A 21,607-nucleotide genomic window follows, 5' to 3' on the forward strand; every position below is an offset into this window, starting at 1 on the left:
TAAAAGTGAGGAAAAAAACCAATTACTGTAGTGGAAAAGACAGAATATGGCCAGCCTGCTGCCAGTGTTAGCAAATTCTCTCTATAAAGTTTCCCTTCATACATGACTAGATAAGGGGATGCACTTGTGATCTAGAAGTAAGCAGGGAGAGCAACTACATGGTAGAAATTCTACCACTCCCCACTCTAAATGCCATGATAGGTATTGATCTTTAGCATGGTGCTCAATCTCACTGTATATCATCATGCTCCACAGAACAGAGTTCTTGTGGAGATAAACAGGAAGAATGACTTGCCATTTCTGCTTCTGTCAAGTTGTTAAAGATATTTGGATTTAAACTCTAACTGTGAAACTTGTCAAGGTCAAAAGGTAAGCCTTGCATCGATATTTACTTGTTGCTTTAGAATGGCTTTTTCATGTGGGTGTGACCAGTTATTAAATGACTTTGCTTTTGTTTTGTGCTTTTATGTGAGAATTTGTGTGTTTCTAATAAATCACTATGAAAAATGGTATATAAAATGTGAAGTCATTTATTTGACAATCTATTTCTCACAGACTGACAAAGTTTCCAGCACTTGCTGGAAGAGATTTGTATCTGTTTCTTTTACTTTAAAAAATATAAATTTAGAACCTTCTTATATATTCAGATTTTCTTTAAGAAAATGAAGTACATATGGAAGAGAGCAATGGAATAAAAGTTAGAAGACACAAGTGAACCAGATGATTAAACATGATTTTGTCAGACAAGGGATTGCTATCTATCATCTTGCATAGAACTGGAAAAGCAAGGTAACTAAACTTCATGGATGGAAAGACATAGAAGTGTAGAGACAGTCCAGCAACAGCCTCTTGCAAGGAGCAGAAAGTTAGTGAGATCAATTAGAAGACATTTCTAGCTAAGTTGAGCACTGTGCCCCAAAGGGAAGTCTCATGTTCAAGGACAGGACAAATGCAGAATTCTGGAACCAAGGACAGTGGATGCTCCATTTGCCAGGCTCTGCATATATTGTAACATATGTGCCTGCTACCTTATATGGCATCATTAATGTTTGAGCATTTATTTCATCACTAGCCATTGTGCCAAGACTATACAACTGACACAACAACTCTGAGAATCAGAAACCATCACCTTATTAAATGATTAAGAAAGCTATTTTGGAAACGGGGCTTAGGTTATATTGTCAGGAATCAGAAGGAGAACCTAACCTTAGTGTCTCTGACTTTAGAGTGCCTGTACTTAACTACCATACTAAGAAGTCTATATGCAGGCTCTGTAAACTTTAAACCCTCATCTCCCTAGGACTGTAGGGGGGATAGGATTTTCTGATCCAGCAGGTCCTCCCTACATGACAGAGGATGTCAAACAACTGCTCATATGTCAGTACTCCACATGGGGTTGGGGAACTACTCAGATGAATAGAGGAATAATTCAGAGATTGAATGAACAAGGTTTTGAACTGATCAGGCTCTGACAATGCCTCATGGTTTCCGTGCTTCAAAACAGAGCAGGGATAGTTAACTCTGGCCCTGAGGGACTGAGGGTGGCCTAGAAGCAGATTGAGTCATTACCCTCAAACTGGCCTGAGAGGAAGAAATAGCAGGCCCTCATACTCCTGGGGCATCAGCTGGGATAAGAATAGGGCTGGTAGTTCAAAATACATTTGATAATGGTTTACACTGCAAAAAGTCAACCATAGAACAACATTAAAACTACCACTTTTGAATGATGTCTGCCTTCAAGTTGTTTTGAAAGAGCTTATTCTTTCATTTATCAGAGGGGAGGCACTGAATTCCAAATTTGACAAATAGTTCATTGATAGGGGGCCAGTGACTATTGAAGTAGCTTCTGTGAAGCACATAAGCTTATCTTAAATTTATTGAAACAAGAAGCATCTTCAGAGAAGATGTAATTTGAAATACTATCTTTTAAATCATTTTTTATAACAAAAACTTGATGGCAAGACAGTGGACTTATGATTGCCAAAGACTAGGAGCATGCCTCACATGAACGACTAAGACACATTTATGTCAAATTTTAATTAATAGAATCTGTGTCCATGAGGTCTTTAAAAAATATAATTTGTGAAAAGGACAAAATTCACCTGTATTTCAGAAGTAACCCAGAGGGCAATTGGTTGGGATACCTATTTCATACTACATGGTTTATCTTAACCAAATACTAAATCTTTTAGAGAGGTCAAGCACACAATCCTGCTGAATTCATATTATCCTTAAGTCACCAAAATACTTTCGGATTCTTGAATTTATTTCTCTGGGGAAAGTTTTTGCTTTAAAATAGCAGAGTAGGGCCAAATATTGATGGCTTATGCCTGTAATTCTAGCTACTCAGGAGGCTGAGATTTGTGGATGGAAGTTAGAAGCCAATCCATGCAGAAAAGCCTCTCATTTCTAATTAACCACCAGAAAACATTTGGTGCTGTCCCTGAGCTTAAGACCCACAACTGACAAAAACAACAACAACAAAAACAAACAGAAGGTGGGAGAAAAATGAGGAAGTAACAATTTTGACAAGAAATGTAGTCTCTACCTTACATGTGTAATTGTAACCCCTCTGTACATCACCTTGACAATAAAATTAATTTTTAAAAGAACAAACAGTATGGAATTTTGGATTAATAGTCTTTTCAGTGGTTTATCAGTATGGAAGTGGATGCCATCCAGTCAGATACACGTGGGAAACATTTTTCCTTGCATTTAGACAACCTGTTATGTGTCATTTACTCTTTAAATACAATTGGTGCTAACATACTTTTATTGGTTTCTTTTTTCCTTCTTGCCTTGATCAAAAATATAAGTGATCATATTTTAGGTAATAAAATATGAATCAGGGAGAACTATTATACTTTAATAAGTTAAAGTTCTCAGACTTAGTCTAGTGCTTCAATAGCACATCCAAAGTAGCAATAACAGTACTGATCTGAGGTTCACCACTACACATTGTGTGTGTGTGTGTGTGTGTGTGTGTGCGTGCACAAACAGACATGTTTAGAATGTATAAGTTTAGAAAACGACATTGTTTTCTTTTCTGTATAATATACTGAGACTTTATTTTTCTTAATACTTAAGAACATTTGTTCCAAGTCAGGACATACAGACCTGCCTCATTCTGCTTTAGCAGTTCAGTATAGTGTTAATATCTTTAGTTCCTCACTGGTATCTAGGAAGTATCTAACCTTGGAGTATTACACATAATATTGGAAGGAATATTCTAGACGCACCAATCACTATTTGTTATGACCTTCACCATTTGTTTAATTTTGATAACTTTTGGGTTATAACTTTTTCCCATTTAAAAAGTTGGGTTCTTTTTCTTCTGATTTTTCCTTTGGAATTTTATAGGCACTCTTTATTAGAGCCAGGGAGGTCTAAATGTAAATCTCGATCTTGCCTCTTTCTTGCTAGATAATTTTTATCATGTTACCTATAGTCTCTGATGCTTGCACCACAAATGCACAGAATGAAAAAAGTAAAATCATGTACTTGATTGTTTTCTGTTTCAAAAAATGAAAAATTGACTAGTAAAGATAATATATCTACTTAGGCCTAATTGGTGTTTTATGTATAGGTTATACAAAAGCTAAATCGAGCTAATGCAAGTGATAGCTTTTTTATCCTTGAGCCTTAAAAGTAATGATCATAAGCTTCTGAAATAGTGTTTGAGACAGAATATGACTGCAGTAAATATTATGTGTTGCCAATGCATTTATCCTGTTGCTGATGCTTTTCATTTTTAAGAGACTACCATCATATGGAAAACTTACATTAAGGGATAGTCAAATCTTTCTCATTTTTTGCATTAGGTTTAGAATTATAAAACAGATTATAATAATAAACACATTTCATATTCTTTCTTGTCCCTCAGTTTTGTTCCTGAATATAATGGAAGGTAGATATCATTTTGAATTTTCTGACATTTTGCCACTGTTTTTAAATGCCAGTATTATCCCTTATTAATTTCCAGTGTGTTTCTAGACTGCTCATTCTGCTATATTGAATTTATTATTCTTTTCAGCATCTGTACTGTTGATATTTTAGTCTCAGCTTTATGATACATAGATAGATAGATATAGATATAGAGATAGATATAGATTTTTTTGTCTGTTGTGGGGCTTGAACTCTGGGCCTGGGTACTGTTCCTGAGCTCTTCAGCTCAAGGCTGGTGTTTGATCATTTGAGCCTCAGTACCACTTCTGGTTTTCTAGTGGTTAATTAAAGTTAAGCATGAACTCTCTCCTACCAGGGCTGGCTTTGAACCATGATCCTCAGACTTCAGCCTCCTGAATAGCTAGGATTACAGGTGTGAGCCACCAGCACTCCACTATGGTATATTTTTAATTATCAATAATGTCACTCTCACATCTAATCTTTTAGTGTTATTTTTATACATTTATATATTGCCTTATTTGCTTATGGATTTTCTTCTGCATTTAAAAAGTTCCAGGGAAGTGTGACCTTATTTCTCCGATTTATGTCTCCCATTGCCTAAAACATCAATTAGCACAAACTTGGCATTCAACAGGTATGTGATTTGAATTAGAAACTTACATACCACAGTCTTCATACCTACACTTTTCTGTATCAACTGTTGATATTGATCATGATTAGAGAAAATAACAAAAATTAAAATACATGCTTGTAGCTATTGTTTCATGTCTATTTTTTAGTAAGTAATAAGCCAGTTCTTGCCCTCAATATAATTATTTTGCCAGAAGTAGTAGTTTTACAAGCAGTCATATTGTGGGCTTCTTTAGTTTTTGTTGTATACTATGGTTTGGCAGTGTTTTTGTTTAATACTGTGTGTGTGTGTGTGTGTGTGTGTGTGTGTGTGTGTGTGTGTGCTGGTCTTAGGGTTTGAACACAGGGCCTTGGCACTGTCCCCTAGGTTCTCGCTCAAAGCTAATGTTCTATCACTTCAGACACAGCCTCACTTCTGGAATTTTTAATGCTTAATTGGAGATAATAGTATCATGAACTTTCCTGCCTGGGCTGGCTTTAAACTGTGGTCTTTAGGTCTCAGCCTCCTGAGTAGCTAGGATTATGGGTATGATTCAGCAATGTTTGGCCTTAAATACTATTTTATAGGACATTATTTGTGCTTCTATTTGTTTTAGGGAGAAAAATAGCAATTTCCTGGACTTCCTTCTTTAGAGAGCTATAAGAATGAATATTTGAGTATAAAGAACTTTATTTTTCTTCTATGTATTCCTCAAAAAACTTGGCAGAGATGTTGAAGGGAAAAGGCAAGTTCTTGTGCTGTTCTTGATAGTCTTTCAAATAGAGATAGGTTATTTTTTACCATAGTAATAGGCATTTAACTGGAATAGAATCAAGGAAGAAAAGCAACTTCTTTTGTTCATTCAGCTTTTGCTGATATGAAAATGGAAATATTGGTAAGAAAACACTAGAATCATTGGAGGGAAAGAAAATTTTAGAGATGTGGGCAGTGATATCAGGTGTGCACCACACAAAATTCATTACATTATTACTGTGCTTGGCTGACTTTGGAGTTTTCTGGGGAAATGGGGCCCAAAGAAAGACTAAATAGCAAGGAGCAGGAGAGGACAAACTGAAACCCCTTGAGTTACTGAAAGGATGGACGGGAGGAGAGTGTTGAAAGAGCTACTCAGGAAGCATTTGTGAGCTTCATAGCTTGACCAATAGCATCAAGACCACCTGGAAACTTAATAGTTACTAGAAATTATTTTGTCACACTTTGAACTCCCATCAGTCATGTTGGGTTGGGGCCCATGGTCTGTGATTTGACAAGGTTCTCCAGGTGATTCTGTTGTAGATAAAAACTTAAGAATTACTGTCTTAGTGTAGTAAAGGACAGAGTTGTTTTGGGATAAGCTGGCAGGTTTAAAAAAATCAGACAATTTGAAAGATCTAGCAGCAGTTTATAATTTAAGATTGGTGTGCACTCACCGGTCCAGCACTCATAAGACTGAGGCTGGATTGTGAGTTTGCTGGTAGCCTAGGCTATGTAGTAACACCTTTTCTCAATCCTAAACCTCTCAAAAATATTGGTAATTGATTAACAGGTCTCTACAGCACCTCTATTTTACGAAGAGTGACACACTCAGACCAGATAGATCTTCCTCACTGGATATTCATGAACCAAAACGTTAGTATTCCCACCCTTAAGACACAACTGACGAGTGCCCATGATCTCTTTCAAATACTTTCTATTAATTTCTATAGTATCTATAGTTTGCCTATTAAGAATAAACTCTCTTGGGTATATGTTAAGGCTTTTGTCCTTTTGTGGATTAGCAAACTGATTTATTTATGTTATAAGATTAAGTCTATAATTCCATCTAAAATGTTTCCACTACTTGAAATAAACCTACCAGCTCAAAGATAAATGTGTCTCTGCTCTCCACTTTTAATGGTAGAGAGGAGGTGCAGGCAAGACACTCAGGTATTTGAACATTTTTAAAAAATATTTCTGCTTATTATTTTTAGTAGAGCAAAGTTAACTTTGGTGAAATATTTGTCTTTGGACAATAAGTATTTTAAAGCCATTTTCATTAATAGGTGCAGCAAATGAGAGTCTCAAACTCTCTCCCACTAGCTCTCTCCTGCTTCTCACTGGTGTTTCTGTCTCTGAACTTCCCTTTTGAGATTTAGCCTTATGAGTTTCCCTGTCTGGTGGCTGACATAGCATGTGACCATTTCCCTGAAGCAAATCAGCACCCTTAATGACAGAAAGATATGCAACTTCATAACTTTTAAATTCTTTAAGTTCTAGATATTCATCCTCACAACACAGGGTAAGCTCAGTATATAAACATGTCTATATACATTTGAAACAGCTGTTTAAATTCCAGATTTCTGATGAACTCCAAACAAGAAGCAGGAATACTAAAGAATGTGCTACCTTAAAAGAAAAAAGTAAGCCTGAGAAAGAAAGGAAAAGGAATTCGTTTTCCCTCCTTATTTTTTCCTTCTGAGAACTGAACTATGGCATACTTCTGCTTTCTCTTTAAAATGACAGAAACCTTTTATTGTGAAGGGTTAGGATAAAGATAAAACTTTTGACTAAAGAATCAGTGTCCACTTTTTCTAATATCCTATTTAAAATTAAAGTTATGAGATACCTTAGAGAAAAGTTACACTTCAGGTAACTTAACCAAAACTAAAAAACAAAACAAAACATAAAGAAACAAATAACATAGTATCTACAATTGGGGAGAAACACATCTGTTCATAGGCATATATCACATAATGAAGTTTATTTGTTCCATGAAGTATAAAAATATTATTGGATCTCCTTCATATGTTGTCTTGTCATTAAACTAATAACTCCCAGCTACTCCAGGAGCTCAGTTCTTTTATCACCTGTTAGTCCTTTACAATTTTCATTCTTATTTGTGATTGTGAGTGTTATTATTATCCATCATGGTGCTTGAACTCAGGACCTGGCAGCTGTCCCTCAGCTTTTTTTTGTCATATATAGCACTCTACCACTTTGATCCACAGCTCCACTTCCAGTTCTCTGGTGGTTAATTGGAGATAAAAGTCTCACTGACTTTCTTGCCCATGCTGGCTTTGATACTTGATCCTCAGATCTCAGCCTCCTGAGTAGCTAGGATTACATGCATGAGCCTCCAGTTCCTGGCTTATTTGTGAATATTTTAATGTAACTCTTATTGATTTGATGTATACCACAAATCAGTTCACATTGCATCTGATTTTCATAATGAGAAGTTTCCTACCTAAATGAAATAATAAAGGTTTATTTACAACTTGGCACATATCTGGAGGGCAATAATAACCCATGTACCCACATAGCCGTGGGTGTACATGGGTAAGTGCATCTAAGACATTGTCTGTAGAATTCTGGGGACAAATTTACATTAGTGGGACTTCCAAAGGCTTCCTATGCTGGGCATTGTAAAAAGGCTTGTGATTCCTATAGGTAGGTTAGAATTGGGTTAAGCCGTACCTCCAACACTTACCTAGATGAATTGATTGAGCTTATGTTTTAAATTTGAGTTGTAGTTTTCTCATCTATAGAATAAGAATCACAGTATTTCTAAAAAATAAAAAATAAATACAAGGGCTGGGTGAGCACGTAGCTTGAGCACAGCAAACACTTGTCTGGCATGCACAGGGCAAGACAACAAACAAAAGCACAAATGAGAAGGAAAAGGAAAAAGGAAAAAGAAGACTTCAAAATGGATATCAGTTTTTTACTTCTGTATACCTTGTATCATGCTTGACCCTTTCTCTATCTTATTTTAAACCCATGAAATAATAGTTTGGAATGAAGACAAATTATTTTCTTACAGGAAATCAAGGCCACCCAAGGCCACCTTAATATATTCTCACTGAGGCAGTGACACTACCTTGCAAAGTGGTGAAGGTGGCTCAAATGTGACACCACAGGGGAAAGCACTTTGCTCTCAGCTAAGGAAGCAGGTATCTTGCATGTGGAGCATGCTATTCTTTAAAATAATGTACACATAGGCAAGAATATCTTTCTTTGCCAACTATAACCTGCCTTCTCTGAAATTGCTGATAAACTGGAGGAAGCGTTCACTGTCATGAGGCTTGAATATTAGGCATACCTGTGGAGTGTGCTTTGGATACCAACCTTCATAACACTACCTCCACTTGTTTAGAAAAGTTTACATGTTTACAGTTTGTGAACAAACTTCCCCATTTTCCCCAATACAAGGCAAAGGGCATAGGGTTGCCAAAGTTATAATTTATTTATAATAAAATATTTTTAAAGAAAGGATTATCATCTATTATCTTTATCATTAGATAAAAGGAAAGGATATTTTTCTTCCAGGATGGGAAGAATATATGCCCAGAGCAAAAGGCAATCATATAAGCGAGCACACTTAATAGCTCATCATATTGTCTTTGGTATCTATTTTGCTTCTAGACAGTGAAACCCTGTCGGTCATCATGGCTTATTAGTCCACATTTGAGAATGACCCTTTAGAAATAAATGCTTGATAGGATTCTAAAAAATCATAGTCTGAGCAATAAATAGATGTGAGTGAGAATGCATGCTCTGCCTCTAGTTGGTGAACCAAAGATTGTATGGTTAGGCTGTTTAGGTTTAAATTCTGCCTCTCCTTCTACTCATCTTTCCTCATATAGCAAGCTCTGCCATTCACTGGAGGTACAATGGGTGTAATAATAATGCCTGTGATTGTTGCAAGAATTAAGTGAGGTAATTTGCCCCAAAACTTTCATGACAAATCCTTAATAAAATAGTTTAAAATTAACTTAGGACTAATATATTGACATTATAGTTACTTTGAGTTTTTTTTTTTGCCAGTCCTGGGGCTTGAACTCAAGGGCCTGAGCACTGTCCCTGGCTTCTTTTTGCTTAAGGCAGCACTCTATCACTTTACTCACACCACTGCTTCTAGCTTTTTCTATATTTGTGGTGCTGAGGAATAGAACTCAGGACTTCATATATATGAGGCAAGCACTATACCCCTAGGCCATATTCTCAGCCCCTTTGATTCTTATTATTGTTTTAGCAACTAAAAGATGATACCTCACTTTCAGGTGTGTGTGTAACCTAAATGAGATAATGCCAGCTTGTACCTTGTTTGGCTTACATCTGAAGCCCAATAATGGCATATGTTATCCATTCTGGATCTCTGTTTGTAAATATTGTGAAGAGGAAAGGAAAAGTGATTAAGAAAGACATTTCTAGTTTTTCTTCCATTTCACTTAATATTTCTAAGTGTCCATGTGGCTAAACAACTAATTCAGGGGGTCACCCAAAGGTGCCATTATCTTCAAGGTATAGGGCCCACCGGTTACCATTGTGCATATGTTCTGGAACCCAACCCTTTCTTTTACTCAATATGAGGTGATGTGTGGTGAGTTGGAAGATGCTAGACAGTGATGCAGTAAGATGCATTGTAATATTCTTAGCTTCTCATTGATGTGTTCTCCTTTCCCTCATTCCTGGGAAAATTGATAGCTTAATGTAAAGCAGTATTTCAAGGTTCTGTTTTGCTTTTACTGCTTTTAAACTGAGCCTATAGCAGGAGAAGGGGAAACATTTTAGGTGAAACATGTTACACAATGGAATGTATGAAACATTTAAGGACAGCAAATGAGAACTACAACTAATACTAGAAAATAACTTTAGATATGATAAACAATTTTAAAAGAGATGTTAAACAAAAGTCACTTATGAAAGACTGAGTAGCCTGGATATGGAACAGCCCTCCCCCTTCCTGTTGTACAAGTACACAAAGTACCAGCCGTCATCATATAGGGAAATGAGACCATTTGGAGAACATGGAAAAGAGTTGCCATGCTCCAAAATAGATCTTGGAAAGTTTATCATTTCCAAGTGAGTGAGTAGGAAACTTATCCATTTTTAGACTAATTAAAAGTCAGTGTATTTTGACTTGCCATTTTGGGACCCTGGTTACACTACGAAAACCAGACAGATCATGAGTTTCTGACTAACTTTCTTTTTATGTCCTTTGAAATTTTCTTTATTGTTAGTATCTACTAGTTGTTCAAGGGTGTTTCATTGTGATGTTTCCTTACATGCATATTATTTACCTGGATCAGTTTTGAAATTTATTTACAGCCATGTTCTGTTAAAAGTAGTGGTTTGCCATTTTTAAGAGAAACTATATCTTCATTTGATTTATAGATGAAGTGCTTTGCCGCTGAATGTGTTTTTTATGAATGAGATGATCAACTTGGAAAAGCACAATTTTTCCTTTCTGGAAACCACAATGTGGCATGCAGTACTATATCCAGGACAGTGGTACAGGTGAATATTTAGTATCAATAAAGAGAATCTCTACTGAATTCATTTTCTAATAAAAAAATAAAGAGTGAAATCCATGGATCTGCTATTCAAAGACACAAAATGCAAAAGTGAAAGACATTTACATTAGAGTAATAGAACTTTGGCTGTCATAAACTCATTCTGAGCAAGTTCTTCTTCTGTTTTACTTACATCTCAGTGCCAGCCCTCCGTGGTTTGGTTTCCAAATCCATGTGCATTGGCTGTGTTCTTCCCTGGGTTACTTACCTCTCTGTGCTTCAGTTTCTTCTTGTGTAAAAGACAATGTTTATAGTACTTACCATGGGCTATTGTAAAAATTAAATATGTTAAAATCTACAAAAGGCATTGAACATTACTGGCTCATAGTAAGTGCTATGTAAGTGTTATGATAATCATTATTACCATTGTCATTATTATCGAGGTATTTCAATAAATCTGTTTAATCCATGGTTTCTTGAATGTTTTGAAAACATTTTTCTTTAAAAATTGATGACTATTTTCCTTAGATATAGGCATTGATTGATGTTTTGTGCTTGATTCTATTCAGATTTCAATCCAGTTAGTCCTAGCACCTTTAATTAATTTCTCAGAATCTATCTTGCACACTTTAGTTATAATGACAAGCACCCCCACCATCTTTCAGATTGCTTTGCATAGAACAAAGATACTACCTTACAAATATTGGCTAGTAAACCTTTTATTTCCTTTAGTATAAATTGGGGAATAAGGATCCAATATACATTGATAAAGAAGTAGATCATTGCCATTTATAATGCGGTTCTTTTTCTTGAAAAGAGCCAAAGTTTGCTTAACTCTGTGTAGAAAGCAAGAGAATGGGGTAAAGGAAGTAACTGATTAGGTTTAGCAGAGCTTCAAAGGGGGATTTAGTATAAATTGAGGAAAGATTCAAGGGACTTTTCCTTAGGAAAGGCAATCTTCTTCAGGAATATTACATGAGCTGCAGGGCCTGTACAAAGTAGAAGGGAGAAAAATGCCAGTGACAAGCTCTGATTTTATACAGTATAGTCCAGGAACACTCTTTTTCATGTGCCTTACTCTCCTTAACTAATGTACAATTGCAGTGATACAAATGTATGTGTGTTGCGGGTGGGGGAGGTAAGTGTATATGACTTCAACTTTGTAGGCTTTTTTTAGTGAGGACACTGGACATGAAGTCCGAAGGCTGGAATTCTCAAAGCAGAAACATCACTTTTTTGTGTGTGAGAAATTGTAAAGTCTCTACTTTGTTTTTCTCGTTAATGAAAGCAGTGAACTCTTAATTGTTAATAAATGTAAAATATTAATTACCAAGAAAATATGTGACATCCTCTCAAAGGTATGACTGCTAGCTTTTTTTTTTTAAAGAAATTAAGGTGTGGTTCAATGAGGTCATAACTTCTAATTTTGATATTTGTTAACATCAAGCTTCTACTTCTCAAATAGGCCCAGATATTAATATTTTAGTAGCTAAGAAGAAAAGCCAAATTTCTTGTTGACCTTTTATTTGTTAAAGTAATACATCTAATTTGTAAGAATATATGCTTTCCTCATGGGATACAGTAAAATTATTTTCATGTTGAAAGGAAGAAGAAGCAACCCAATACATTCTTATCTTTTCCTAAATTGGCCCCTAAGCAATGATCATTCAGCTTGCTGGGGTTTGGTCTTAATGCCATCTTTGCAATCTACATGATGTTAGGAATGAAAAAGTGTTCTAATATTGTCCTAACCCTTTAGCTCTGTAGTAGGTCCAGGAAAGACATTGCTAACACGATTTGCATTATGTGTGCTCTGTGCTATGAACTTCCTTGAATTTTGAGCTAAAGAGACTTCAGCTCAATGTTAATAAACACTGGTGTTTTTCTGTAAGGCATTCTTATATTTGCCAGAATTCTACCTGTGACACTTATGACTAGAAAAAAAAAACACAATGGTACTGTAAGTTGGGTTAATTAATGAATGAGTCAAGTCAATTTAAAATCTAAATTTAGGAGCAGTTCAATTTGCCTTTCCATTATCACTTGTTGCCTGAATTGACTTTATAAAAATCACCATAGAGAGGGTATTTCAAATGACCAAGCTTTAAAATTATTATTATTTATTATGAAAGAGATTTTTCTTATTATGGTTGTAGGGAAAAACATCATTACATTTCAGATCTAAGGAAGGATAAATATAGTTTTCATTTTTCATTAAATACAGTTAAATATAGTTTTCATATTTGTTTGCCACTGTTCATAATTTTAAAAAAATACTTAATGAGATACTTATAGGTTGATTTGTATAGACAATGAAAAATTGAAATTCTAGAACTAGATCATATTTCACATTTTTATTGCTGTTTTTATTGCGTATGTCCTTAGTTATCAGAAATATGATCTTAATATAGGTAGACTTAGACAATGCAGGCAATTACAAAAAGATAGAATTTTGCTATAGGTATAGTCACAGATACCTGCAGCCCAGGGGGGTAGAGATCCAACCTGCCAATGGTTGAAATAACCACAGAAAGAGCAATTAATTCCATGGTCATACAAGACAATACTCTACAACAAAAGACTTCAAGTCATGGTCAGATACCATTTAACTATAGTAGTAGGACTGGAGGGAGGAAGGGAGAACAAATTTATGGTCATTATATTACATGTACATTATGTAAAAAAATATAAATTGAGGGGGGGCAGTATGGGGAACAAAAGAAGGGGTGATGTTGATCAAGAAGCATTGTATTCATAACTTGACTTACAGAACTGTAATTCCTTTATATAACCACATAGCAGTAATAATAATAATAATAATAATAATAATAATAATAATAAAATGCAAAAAACAGAAAAATAAATACAACAGCAGTCCCTTAGATTGAAATAATCAAAACCTGAAGTAGAAGAATGTATATAATAAAGATTCAAAATATATGAATTATTAATGTTTTATTCATTTATTTTTGGTGGCACTAATGTTTGAACTCGGGGCTTCGCCTTGCTTTGTTAGTGTCCTACTACTTGAGTGACATCGTCAGGCTAGTGCTTATTTTAGAGATGGTGTCTCACAGATTTTTCTGTCCAGGCTGGCCTTAAACCATGATATTCTGGACCTGAATAGCTAGTATTATAGGCATAAGCCATCAGCTCCAGGCTATAAATGGATTACTGATTTACAGAAATTTTGATGAGAAATATTTGAATGTTTTTGAGGAAAAAAAAGGTGATTGATACCTTGATTGATAAGCCTTAATGTTCTAAAAATCACTTTAGAAAAAAGTAGTCATCATAATTATAGTCAAATTTAGGTAAACTTTAGCTAATTCCAGTAAGAGAATAGGAAGTCTCTCGTGTATACTGGGAAGACAGCACAAATGGGTAAATCTCTGGTTTGTAAGCTAGAAAATAAGAAAAAGAGGTCAGATACCTATAATACAAAAGGAAAATCAGGCTCTAGAAGACAGCTATAAAACAGTTTAATCTAGTATTTTGGCCTGAAATAGTCTGGGCAATTTCTGAGGACATAAGATCTAGGAAATATTTTGTTTATGATGAAATGCTAGGATTTCTTGAGTATGCTTGAGGGCTGGAGTTTATGAAACTCATACTTTTTATCCCAATATACTGTGATAATAAAGGGATTAAGAGAGTTGATTTAAGTGAATGAATGACAAAAGAGAAGAATGCATAGGGTAAATATAATATACATATTCTTTTTTTAAAAAAAACCCTGTTTCTTCCATTTATTGGAATTCCAATATTACTTTGTATAATAATATACATAGTCTATGAACACAGAGATATTCATATTCATGTCAGTGAAGATATCTGAAATCAGGATGTAATATTCCATCTTGTTGGAGGAGGTCACTGGTTATTAAGAAAACACTAAAAGAAAGAAGCCACATTTAACTTAAGCTTTAGGAGACCATATGCACTTTGAGCAACAGGAGATAAAGAAAGAGGTGCAACACAAACTGACTGAAATTATTGGGTACAATCAGTGTCTTCCTTGCCTCATGTCCCACTTCGCTTTCAATTCACACTTAGCCACTGCTGAGTTAAGCCCTGTTGCATTTATTCTTTCTCAGCCCACCAGATGTACTGGCTACCATCTGCAGAGGTGCTTGCCTGTATTCTCCAGTTTGCATAAACTCCCTTTCTCTTTATCTCCCTTTTATTGCTAGCCTTAAAATACCATTCCTGTTCTTTCTGCATGCTCATGTTCAATTTTTCTTTTAAAAAGTTGTGCTTCCTATAGTTCTGTGCCATAAGTTTTCATTTCTTTTAAATCTTTGGTTATTAATTTGTTCTTTTTTTCTCTCCTTTTTCTTTCTTTTACTTCTCCATAGTGATAGGCCCTGTTTCTATACTGCTGTCTGCTTTCGAGATATATTTATGCTACCCAAATTTATACTTTTAGTATTTCTCTTGTAACATTCAAATTTCTGTATATATCTATACTGAATACCACCAAGTGCATAAACTAAATGTATGTTTTTCTCTAAATGCAACTCTTTATCATCTCTCTCCAGAATATTCCTTGTTCAGACTTGGTAAGAGGCATCATAGTGCTCCCGTTATCTGCAAAATAAATCTGGAATTCATCCTACAATTGGACATTCATCTCAGCTCTAGTGTCCATTGTTCATCAAATCCTTTAAACATTATGTTTTAAAATTCCTCCTATTATATTTCCATTTCTAGCCCCCAGCAAAGTGGCCCTAATTGTTTCTCCCTCCATTACTGCAATAAGACTCTGGCTTCCCATTAATTTACATTCAGCCTACTTCCAATCTAATATTCCTCTTATTTTTTACACCACAGTGATCTACCAGAGGAGGAAAAAAGAGATCGTTCCTGTCCTCTATATCAGCCCTTCCAGGGCTTGTATTGTCTTTAGGATAAAATGTAATCTCTTTTGTACGACAAGTGTGCAAAGCCTCTTTATGCCGATCTGTGTCCTGTAAGCCCTGATGGGCAATCAAAATACCTGCATTTCCCAAACCACATCTTCCTGGCTTCAATCAGGTGATTAGGCTTAGTCATTTCAATGCTGAATCATGTCCTTCTCTAGGGTCATCTCCCTAGAAAGCGTTCCTGAGGAGCAATTCCTCCTCACTGAGACAGCACCCATGGAATCTCTCTAGTGCAATATGCACCAAATTGAGTGCATAATTGCTGGTTTGCAGTCTTCATGGAGCCAAGGTTTATAATTTGTCATAATATTCTCTGGTTAGGACATAATTCCACTTCACTAAGATTTTTTTTTTTAGTTTTAAAATATGAGTAAAGTGATGTGGATGGAAATTTGTTGGTGTGATGAGAGATATATTTTGAAGGATTTGAAATGATGTACTCAGAATCATTGGACAAATTAAAGGTGGGGTCTCAGTTAGGAATGTGAGAAGAAATAAAATTAAAAGTAAAGCAGCTCATTAACCTGAACTGATGTAAAAGGGCTGAAGTGCACGCACATGCACTCACATCCACACTTCAGATTTGAGGCAATAAACAGAATGTAAAGGTTGACAGGCAAGGACACAGGGTTGAAAGTGAAGGATGGACTCCAAATCTTTGGTCAATTTGCTAGCATTGCTATAGCTCCAAAATTGGAATCAGGGAAGCTGCTCAGATTTTCTGCCTGTCATAGATAGGAAAGATAAAAATGGGATTATGTCATGAACTGTCTTAAAAATCAAACCAAAGAGGGGATCTAAGTCCCTGAACAGCCATGAATGACCATGAATATATGATGATAAAACTGAAGCTTAGAAAACAAGGCTGACCATGTTGTATAATGCTGAAGTTAGCACGCAGGGACTGAATGTGACTGAACATTAGAACAATATTTAAGTAGTTTGATAATGGTAATCAAAGCTTAAAGTAGAAAGGTGTGATACTGAACCAGTAAGGATGAAAAATATAACATCCACCAGGAAAATTGGAAGTAGCTGCGAGACTTCTTAAGAGGGAAAACAAAAGCATTGGCCAAAAGAAATTTCAGTGCCCTGAAATAGTTAAATACTGATCATGAAAACAGAAAAAAAAATATTGCATTGGGCAATATTCTATATCATTATTTCTTTAAGAATTAATTTCTTCAGTTTAGGACATCTGTGTTATGTTGGGGCAAATGATCCTAATTAATGTGGCTTATTTTAAAAAGAGATACTTTCATGAGAACGAGCAGAGTCTTATGTCTCAGGCATTTCCAGGTGCCCTGTGGGTATGTGACAGCCTAGGAGCAATAGCTACGATGTAGGATGCAGGGCAGGCCTGGATTGGATGTGTCTCGGAGAGCAAATGCCGTGTCGAAGACTTTTGCCTGCGCTCCTTGATCTCTTCCTTCTCTAAAAACTATTTTTCTTTAAAGACCAAATCAACAAAAATATTCCAAGAAGGCAACTTTGTTTTTGGAAAGCCGAGTCAAGTAAATTGCACTTAGAATTCTTTAGGAGCATAGTCTGATTTTCTGCTGGTTCTTCTTTACTATTCTTTACTATCTTTACCATTTACTTTAAAAATTAAAATTGGAGACTGAAAAACTGTCCATATTATCATTTTCTAATCTCATAAGTAGAAGCCTGAGCCATATTATAATTTGTGTTTTGATAAAAATTGAAAACACTACTGTAATGCCATTGTGAAAACACAAAACATTTCATTTGAGTTTATAACAACCATTGTGTGGAGATCTGGAAGATAATATTTTTTTTTAAAACATGTAGTTGTCATACAAAATCATGCTTTTAATTACAATTGAAATGGAAGAAAATCTCATACCTGAGTGGAATAACCATCCTGTTTATCTGTTTGTCATTTTCTACCGGATACAACAAAATCATTTAGGACAGGGATATGATATAGTTGTTTATGCATTATCAAGCTTAGTACAATGATTAGTATATAATAAAGAATAAAAATTAAGTCATTCTGAATAAATAACAATATAAAACACTTACATAGAACCTACTATGTACCAGACACCTAGCCCATATGCTTTACAAATTTTAACTCACTTAATCCTCAATAAAAGAAAAATAAATCCTCATTTTACCCAGGAAATTAAAGCAGAAAAGGTTAAATTACTTTGTCCAAATCACACAGCTGGAAAGCAATGGATCTGGATCAAAGTAGAGTTATTCCAGAATCTTTGTTTTTACACTAGAATGCTTTGAAATAAATGCTGCTTTTAACTTAAAAATGTAGAACATGGACGTCAACATATATATGTATGTATGTATATGCATATATTATCTTTTTGAGCAAATTCACTAATCTACTGGGTCCTCAGTTTCCTCAAATGTAAAATCAGAATGATTATAGGCACATATGCCTATTTTGAGTTTTGAAAGATCTAATTTTTGTGAAATATTAGAACCAATGCTCTGAAAGATAATTGATAATGCTGAAGAGAATGATTTCTTCCTGGTCTCTTCCTTATCTCCTGTTTTAAAAATCTCCATCATGTAAGTCTTATGAGGAGATCAAATTCTGTGTTTCATAAAGTATTATTTTTTTTAATCTCTAAAAGCTAGGATTCATTTAGTAAAGCATTTTTTCTGGATGACCAGATAAGCTTCAAATTCATTAGTTTGTTTTCTTGGAAAAAATAAGTTTTTAAAGAAGCTGTTATGGCTTAAACATCTAACATCTAAAAATAAAACTTCTCTATTTTAATTAAGAAATCAATTTACACATCAATTTATTTATATATGTATATGCACACATATATGTGAAGAAAATATTAGCCTGGCAAAAGATCAAACAGCCTTTGTTTTCAAGACCCTCCAACATTAACGGGCTCAGGTCTGAAGATTAGACTGGCAATACAACAAACGGCATTTATATTCACCAAGACCCTTCAGCATTAACAGACTCTATCAAAACATCCCAACAGAAGTTCTCCATCCTAGCTGTATACTGCAGTCACCTAAAGAAATCCATTAAATGTAAACCCCCTCCCCAAATATTCCAATTTTATTCATTTGGGTAGGATTGGCTGTTTTTGTATTTTTTAGAAAAATTTCAATTCAAGTTGCAAATACTGGTATAGTTTATCATTGAAAATACCACCATTCCCTATTCCCATTTCACTTTAACCTTAAAAAAACCCACAATATTTTCATTCATGTTAATATAGAAAAAAGTCTGAAAGATTCATTAAGTACAGAGTTGCCACGGCACAACTATACTAATATTTGGCTCCCTTTCTTTGACTAAAGCAAAGCCTACATTCAACTATTTACCATTTCCTTATCAGAGTTCCAAAACCTAAAAGAAAAAAGGAGGAGGGGGGGGCAGAAGCAATATTTATATCAACTAAATCTTCAGCTCTGAGTGTTATGAAATAACAAAATTCAAAAATTACATATATTTTGTGAAACAGCTATAATAAGAAATTCGTTTATCATACTCAATGTGTCAATGTGGTAAAAAAAAAATCTTAGAACATTTACAATTTGAATAAATCTTATTCTTGCCTCTTCAGTTCTTTAAATTAACTAGAGGTTAGAGGCGTTGTTTAATCAAAATAGATTCGGGCTGAGGGATGTTAGGGCTCTTAAAATATTGAGTAGAAACAAGTGTCCATTGAGAATACTCTGACTTAAATTACAAAGATTTTCCCCCTAATTTATATCCTAGTTCCTCTCATAATATTAGTATTTAAAGCTAGCAACATCATCTTCCCAAAGTTGAGTTATTTAATTACTGAACACATAGTAAGTTAACAAAATATTTTTTAAAAAATCATGTTTTACAAATCCCACAGCACTAAAAGCATGACTTTGTAAGCCAATCTGTCTACACATATAAACTATTTTTTTCTCTGTGATGAGTTAGTATACCCTCAAATTTGGGCCGTTGGCTATTGCAAGAATGATTTCGGGAACTATATGGTAAAACTTTGGTTTATTTTGAACATTTCACTTTCAGGTGCCCATAATTTCAACAAATAACCACAAATGCCCAGTCTGCAGCAGATCATACCCTCTGGCCTTATATGAACCATAGAACATCAGAAAGCTTCCAGATAGAACTTTTTTTTTTTGAAATTAGGTAAATACAGCTGGCTCGATAGGATACAAATCGGATCCAGTTTTTAAGGTTTTGATTGATATCCTTGGACCTCCAGAAATAAACAATGTTTGGGGAAGAGAAATTAATCCTTTTTGGAGGTTTACTTAATGTCTTTCACCCAGGCTTGGGAAGAACATCATGAAAAAGAGTCTTTTGGAAACTATGCACACAACATATTTTTCCTAATAGGTGTGAAGAATGGCTGCTATGCATAAATGATTGTTGGAAAATAATTCTTTGTAAAACATGACTAAACAGGCAACGCCGTTCACTACCGTACTCATTTCCAATATCCACAACAACATCATTCATCTTATAGATGCCGAGGTTACCTATTTGGTACTTTATTAACACCTTTTGAGGAAACTGAACAACTTTAAACCCCATAATTGCCCCAATAAAATTAGAGACTAAAACTTTTGAGAGAGGGAGAAAATGATATTAGCATGCTTACAAAAAATCAGAATTCTTCAAGGAGAGACTAAGTTATAACATCTTCTTAGGACATCATCTTTTTTTTTTTTAACTTGAGGGTAAAAAGACCCATCAGACCCTAATGAAAACCACTAATATTTCAATCAAACCGCACTTTTGCAATCAAAAAGCAAAGAGCAATTAGCATCTCTCCACTTCAGCATCCCTGGGACCCTCCCAAAGCTTTAAGTCCCGCGCATTCCCAGACTTGGCTTACCAGGAATTCTCTCACCGGCCAGGTGGACACAGCTCAGTGCAAGCCAAGGGCATTCGCAGGTGGTGGCCCTGGAGACTCAAGCTTCAGCTCTTGTCTCCGGGGGGCGAGGGTGCGGACTTTCGCACCTCTCTAGCCCAGGGAGATCAGCCAACCGGAGCGCAGCCCACCCGGCAGATCTGGACGGCTGGCTTTCCTAGTTTGACAGGAAAACAAACTGCGGTTAGTCTTAGGCACTTGCTCCCCTTCCCTCCCCTCTTGATTTCCCGGTACTTTTAATTCTGCCTTCAGTGATGGGTTCAAAACCCTGTGGTGGGCTCGAGAAGCTAAGGAGCTAAGTGTCCCCTTCTCAGGCTATCTTCCATCCATCTCCCCAAAGTGAAGAAGGCACCTTCGCGGAGCCTGCCCTCGCTCGCCCCGCTGCTGAAGCTCTGCGCAAACTTCTCCCGACTTAAGTCCTCATCCTCGCCCGCGCGCGCGCCCCGCCCCCCGCCCCCCTCCTCCGCGGGCTGCACAGGAGGTGCGGCTGAATGGAGGCGAGCCGGCCCCTCCCAGACCCTCCTTCCCACGTCAGCCCCTCCAGACCCGGGAGAGGGAGGGGCGGGCCGAGAGCTCCGCGCGCCTCCTCCCAGTCCCTCCACCCCCCTCGCCCCGGCCCGCTTAGAGGGGCTGCGCTGGCGGCGGCTGCCTCAATCAAGTGCAGGCTGGGGGTCCACCCCACGAGTACCGGGGACCCTAGAGCACCATAAACACGTAAAGCAAGAGAAAGACCCGAGTTAGATCTTGAGTAGGGAGTCTTGGGGTGAGGTGAGGGGGGGAGTGGGGGGGGGCGACCGACTGGGCTAAGAGATTGATAACCTGTCTTCTGAAGGCAGCTTTCGGGGAGCCTTGTACCCTTTCCGGAGGGCCCAAATTCCGGAGGGAGGTGAGTTTCCCACAGAATCCTACCCCCAGAGACAGTGTCACCCTAGCACCAAGAGCGGTCGCTCAGAGCACAGCACAGGGAGTCTATGGAGACAGGGTCCGTAGTGGGGTCGTGCA

The 21,607-nt window shown here is 36.3% G+C and overlaps 1 protein-coding gene across 1 annotated transcript in view; it reads right to left on the reverse strand.

Moving 5' to 3' along the window:
- Calcr (calcitonin receptor) overlaps window positions 1-21,010 on the reverse strand; it is a 95,003-nt gene extending 73,993 nt beyond the window's left edge. The window contains exons 1-2 of the mRNA XM_048340037.1: window positions 20,958-21,010; window positions 20,589-20,762 (exon numbers count right to left, since the gene is read on the reverse strand). The gene's annotated coding sequence lies outside the window, so the exon portion shown is untranslated. The remainder of the gene's footprint in view (window positions 1-20,588; window positions 20,763-20,957) is intronic.
- Window positions 21,011-21,607: the final 597 nt, after the last annotated feature.

Source organism: Perognathus longimembris, chromosome 2 (genome assembly GCF_023159225.1).
Source record: "Perognathus longimembris pacificus isolate PPM17 chromosome 2, ASM2315922v1, whole genome shotgun sequence".
Taxonomy (NCBI): domain Eukaryota; kingdom Metazoa; phylum Chordata; class Mammalia; order Rodentia; family Heteromyidae; genus Perognathus; species Perognathus longimembris.